The following is a 6,729-nucleotide window of genomic DNA, read 5'->3' as shown; positions in this document are numbered from 1 at the left end:
ATGAAGTATTAACAAAATGGACCGATTCGTTTTTGAAAAAATCGCCTAAAAGAAAATACCCCAAGAGTAAATTACTATTGCGATTTTTCATAGGACAAATAAGTTAACTCATATTGTTGAGTTATCAGTGAAAAATTCATTTAAGGTTAGTGTAAAGGGACAAGTTCTGCCGATAGATGTCGCTACAGTCTTCGTATCTCTCCCGTGTATTTTTTACCTTTCACGAAAATTTACAATTTCTCTTACAAATTTCAACCTAGAGACTTCAAATTTTTAGAGAAGGAACTTCATAACCTATTAAAGAGAACAATCCGTGCCGATTTTTTATTTAGAATTTTCTTCACAGTTGAAACAGTTCTATTGTTAAAGGTTTAGGTATCCATTTCAACAATCAAGCCATTTCAACAATGAAGAAAACGGACTTAAATACCAAAGGTGAGATGTAATATATGTATTAACAATCCAAATTCTTTGTTCAAGACAGTAGCCACGAAATTTCCACGTTTGACATAAACCTTTCACCTTCTGGAGGGCTAGAGCCCAATTTTCTAAAATCATTTGTTCGACCCTGCAATAAAAATAGACACCTAAAATTTTTATCCTATCAACATGGAGAATAGGAAAAGTAATCATCTGAAAGTCCCAAGTACCAAATGCTAGCAATTTTGTTTTCTGAAAATTTATGCATGCTCCACTAGATTGTCCAATATTTTGTATGACATGAATAACTTGATTAAGTTGAGCTTCATCTCGTACTAAAACAGAAAGATCATCAGCATAGGAACGCACTGTAAGGTGGAGATCAGCAAAGGAAATACCTATTTGCATAGCATGTAATTCACAAATCAATGGTGAAATGTAAATATTAAGAAGAGACATAGAAAGCGGACATCCCTGTCTAATAGATCTATTGATTGTTACAAAAGGTGTTAAATAACCATTCACCTGAATTTTAGATCTCGCAAACATATACAAAATTTTCACTTGATTAATTACAGCAGGATGAAATCCAAAGTTTCCCATTACTTGATATAAATACCTATGGTTACCCAAATCAAATGCCGTCCTTAAATCTATAGATAGAAGGCCACCTTTACAGTTGTTGTAATCAAAATATGCCCCTGCATCGCGAAGATCCATCAATACATCAAGAAGTTTATTACCTTCTAGAAATCCTGCTTGCATTGGGTGGAGAATGCTTGAGAGCACTGTTTTTAACCTATTGAAAAAGCATTTTGCTACTATTTTATAGTCAACATTTAACATAGTTAACGCTCTATAATGCTTAAGACAAGTAGGATTTGGTAACTTTGGTACTAATATAATAACACCTGTAGCAAAGGATTCACTAATTACACCATGATGCAATATTTCATTGACAATAGTAGTAAACTCATCTGCTATAATAGGAAACATCTTTTGATAAAATTCTGCTACTAATCCATCAATTCCAGGAGTTTTATAACGCTGAAAACTGAGTATTACATCATGGATCTCATGTTTGGTATATGGTTGCATTAACATGTCGTTATAGTCAGATGTCACTGTATAACCTGGCAGTGGCGTAAATTGCCAAACAGGAGTCGTGTTCTGTGGTACATTATACAACTCTTGGTATGTATTATGAATGTGAGCTCTAATTTCACTCGGATTAGTTAGTACTTGCTGAGTATTAGAGGTTAATCGTGAAATTAAAGTTCGATTTTTACGTTTCTTTGTATGAATTGGATGGTATAACGTCATACGCTCGTTTTGTACCACAGTGTTATCTTTACAATAGTAACGAAATTTTTCAGTACATTCTCTCTGCAAATGTAAAATTTTACCTTTATAATACTGCATATCTCGGTACGATATGGGGGAAGTAGCCGATAAACCACTAACAGATTGTAAACATTTCATATAAAATTGCATCATATGGTTACTATTGGCATTCCTATCTCGAAAGTGATCAATATATAGCCATTTGATTTTGGGTTTTACATATTGCTCCCACCATTTGAGGTTTGTGGTATACCTGTGGCGGTGGTGAAGCCAGACTGACCAGTGCCGATGAAACTGGTTAAGAAAAGAAGGATCATTTAGACCAAGGGGGGACATTTTCCAGTAGGATCGTCCCCAGACACAGTACGGCGAACCAATATTAAATTCAAGAACTAGACCCAAATGGTCAGTAAACGGGGCTAAACAGACATCATATTTAACAATCAATTTAACCAAGTCTGGATTACAATAGCAACGGTCAATTCTGGACGCCGCATTACTGCGCACGTAAGTAAAGATATGGTCCTTTTTACAGTAGATAGCAGTATCAACCAGCCTATATTGAGAAACAAAAAAATTGTAGTGCAGGACTATATGATGGGGTCCCGACACAATCATTAGCTCGAAGTACACAATTAAAATCGCCCATGAGCATAATGTTATTAAAGGGTTCAGAAAGCAAATACAACAAATCTTCAGAATATAAGGTCTCTCTACCCGTCTTCCCTTGATGCCCCGAATTCCCAAATATATTGACAATTACAGTATTTTTCCAATACAACGCGATCCCTCTGCCATCCACCAACATTTTAAGGGAACCAATTTGTATTTCTTCTTTCACTAATATAGCAGTTCCAAAACCATGTACACCAATATTAACATGACTCTTATAACCATAGATGGAACAGTGTTCATCGGAGATTATTTCCTGAAGACATATAAAATCTGCGTCATAATCATAAACAAATTTTTTAAACAATTCTTTTTTAACACTATTTTGCATACGGTTTACATTGAGGGAAACAATACGTGTAATGTATAGTGTTAGAAGTAAGAAAACAAAAAAAGCAAATGTAAGATTGGAACATATCAACGCATTACTATGAACAGAAGACGGGAACGTCAATATAGTCACACTGACAACAAAAAAGCGAAAAAAGTGTTTACAAATCTTGAAGGTCAGTGAGCACACCTGAGGCAGTATCGTCGTGACGTAAACATTCAGGTATTGAAGTACCACGTCTTTTCTTCTTTCGAGTTGTTATGACATTCACAGGTTGTGAATAAGAACCACGTGAGCCTCGTTTCTTTCGTGAACGTAATTCCCTTGTTGTGTCAAGAATGTCTGTTGTTTCACTTTCCAGGTCAAGGTCACTACCGTCTGTATCTGAAGTAGGTGCAATGAATTCTATATCAGTTTTTTGTTTCACAGCTTGGAGGGAGCCCTCAGTACCAACAGGCTGTTTACCAGGGAGACAAGACGGAGTATCGATATTATCAACACTTGCAAGGTCATTAACATTAACACTAGGTGTATGTGTTTCTTCACCTGCATTACTGATAAGGCCAGATTTGGAATCAGAGTTGTCATCCGTATGAGCAGCAATCGTAGTAGAGGTGTCAGTTACTGATTCTGAACTGTTTGGTTGTAATTGCACATGTTGTTCACAAGATTTTTTTGGAATAGTGCCGAGGGATGCCATTTGTAAAGGCAGGGGCGGTGCGCTAGATGCGGGGCGGAGTGGGGGGAAAAACTCGGTAAATCGAATGTCAGACGTTTGAGACGTACGAGGGCCATTCAGTTCTTGTCTTCTTTTCTTATCACAGTCACTAAGGCGGTGAGTCAATGATCGACAGAAAAAACACATTACAGGCTGGCCTTCATATGATATGAAGCCACGAAAGCCGTTGAAGAGTAAACGTGAAGGGATAGGTTTTTTAAGGACAATGTTCACAGTTTGTATTCCATTGGACACTGCAAGGGGATAATTTTGAGACCATGTCTCATTGGTTATATTTTTCACTGTTCCATATTCAGTCAGAATTTGCACAATAACGTTATTATCTAGTTGAATAGGTAAATTAAAGACTCTTACCCTGGTAATATTTTCCATTGCGTTGACAAGTTTGACAAAAGAGGTACTACCGTCACTATGTTTAAAGGGTACCGTAGGTTCGAGCTTACTTAACACTTTTTCAAAAATGGCATCAGTATTAAAGGTCACAAACACAGCATATTCATCAGAGTGAAGTTGGAGCGCAATAATGTCATGGCAGTCCTCTTTAAATAAACTTTCGATCCATTTATGAATAGCGATGGGTGACGGGCGATTATTACGTTTCTTCTTGTCAAATACACATTTGATGGTATTTTTTCTAACGAGCTGAGACATCGTAATATTTTACAATATATAGTCACTTACACAAATAAACCACACGTAGTGGTAAAGCTGAGCACGTCAAACTGCGAACAAACACTACACCGGACAACACGTCCTACCGCTAGCACAGTTTAACAGCAACTCCTTTGATCAATGGTGACATTTCTATTAGCGATGACTAGCAAATTGCGCTACTATTGTACGCGGACCGGGAGTCACCTGAAGAGTGGGAGGGTACCGAGACATGTAAAAATAATCCAAAATGGGAGATATTAGTGTCAAATCCATGGTTTTCGGGGTCCTTGAGCTCAATGGTGAAACTCAAGATGGCATTTCCTTTTAAATTTAGTCCCCATCAGCTAAGTAACTGGGCCATACAGGTCATCGAGACATGTAAACATAATCCAAAATCACCGAAATTAGTCTCAAATTCAAAGCTTTCGCGGTTGTTGAGTTGAATGATGATATTCTCATACACCCTGACTTCAAAATACAGCCCCTATCGGCTTGGGGCCAGACGAGTTTTTTTTTCATTTTGAACCAAGGGGTCTTAGGGGGCGTTTACATTAATATGTAAAAGTAGTAGAAAATGACGAATATTTTTTTTTCGTTGTTCAGTTTGTTACATATATATTTTATCTGACCAATGCGAAGAATGGGTATATTCTGCTAGAGAAAATATTTCAAAGCAAAAATTTTACTGTTGTGCGATTACATTATGTTCTTTTAAAAATATTTGTTTTTCTGGCGTTCTACAATGAAAACAACTTCCAAACATGTCTACCGATATGTGAAGTTATCAAAACCCTCGAAGTTATGCATAGTGCGTGTATTCTTATTGCATATACAGTACATATTGCATATTCTTATTGCACATAATCGCATTTAATATAGTAAGTAATATGTAGATTTTCAATTGCCGTAATACTAAACAACAGTGACGAAGCCAGAGGGGGGCAAGGGAGGCGAGCGCCCCCCTAGTAGCTACTTCTGCCCCCCTGATTGCCACCTAGACTGTCCCCCCCAGACTCCTACAATCTTTATACGTTCTACATATAGTATTTTATATCAGTATCATAACCAATCTCATTGTCAAATTGTAGTCTACTTTCCATGCATTTACTATGTGGCAGATTAGTCCTCAAGCTTTCTTCTTTGAGCGTGTGGGTATGCACGCATATTTCTGTTTTCTAATTTAGCGTATTTGAGGTAAATTTTAGTTATGCTTCTTTCTTATGATTTTTAATTATTGTACCTAGCGAATAATAGTAGATTTGATCGACTTGTTTTCTTCTCATTGGATCAACTTCGATTGGAAACAAAAGAAAGGTAAAACCAGTTACGTAACTTGTTTGTATTTACCCAGGTTTGAAGTTTTCAGTTTCATATTTTGTTTTATTTAAAGGTTATATACTTTTTTTTCTGAAACATTATTCTCCGCTTTCAATATTCAGAGGATGTGCTTATAAGAGCTTAGTTTGCAACTACCAGGGCTTAATTTTTTTGAAGGGGATAAAAAGAGTTGTGTTTTCCTTTCCTGCAAATGATGATAATAAATCTATGGAATTAAATTGATTCCCAGTAAAACGTATTGTCAGAGTGCTGATCTTTAATTAGTAATTGGTTTATACTAGTGCTCCATAACTTTTTTAGTTTCAAAGTACTGACGTGACGTCTACCATATTGGCTAGGAACTGCTGAAAAATTCGTAACCCAACCCAGAAGGAGTGTACGTGGAATGGTGAAGTTTTACTTCTTCTTCTCTTCCCCCGAGAGTCAATATACTACCTTGTGCAGTGCTCCAGTTTTTGCAGAAAAGTTAAAAAAATCTGAAAATTTCCTTGCACCACTGTTCGTAGCACTACTCCTATCATATTTAAAATGGCATCTTTTCAAGTGTTATTTAAGTTTGGGAAATAAGTACACGTAATAGTTAGACGGGGCTAAATCTGCGGAATAAGAATGATGATCTAGACATTTAAATCCTATATTATGCAATGTCAGTTGTGTTCGCAGGGGCATGATAGACGGTGTATTCTCCTGAAGGAACAGAATTCTTTTCTTTTCATTTTCCGCGGCGTTGAACTTCGAATTTTTCTTTCAGTTTTGTATGTAATGTAGAGATTCTGGATTAAATATCTGACCGTTGCGGAGGTAGTCTATGAGTACGACTCTATACTTATCCCAGAAGAATGTTGCAAACAGTTTCTCAACCTACTTCTGTGTCTTGAACCTCTTGAGGCAATGGAGAAATGAGTGCTACTACTCCATTGACTGTTGTTTTGTTTCAGGATCATGGTGGTACAACCATATTTCATCTATGGTTACTATTCGTGAGCGAAATTGATCAGCATTACGGTCAAATTGGAAGAAGACTTCTCTTAATGCCGTCACTCTTTTATTCTCCTGACAGATTTTTTGGAACCCATTATGCCGAGAACTTGCGCATACCCAAGCCATTCCGAATTATGCTACCGACGAGCTCCAAAGAAATGCCCGGAATCTCTGACACAAGTTTTGCTGAGAAGGTAAAAACTGAGAAAGCGGGGTGCAGCCAGACCTCAGACTATAATAAGTATATCGT

Source organism: Thermobia domestica, chromosome 17, assembly GCF_964235325.1.
Source record: "Thermobia domestica chromosome 17, izTheDome1.hap1.1, whole genome shotgun sequence".
NCBI classification, from domain to species: domain Eukaryota; kingdom Metazoa; phylum Arthropoda; class Insecta; order Zygentoma; family Lepismatidae; genus Thermobia; species Thermobia domestica.
Note: the sequence above shows the minus strand (reverse complement) of the source record.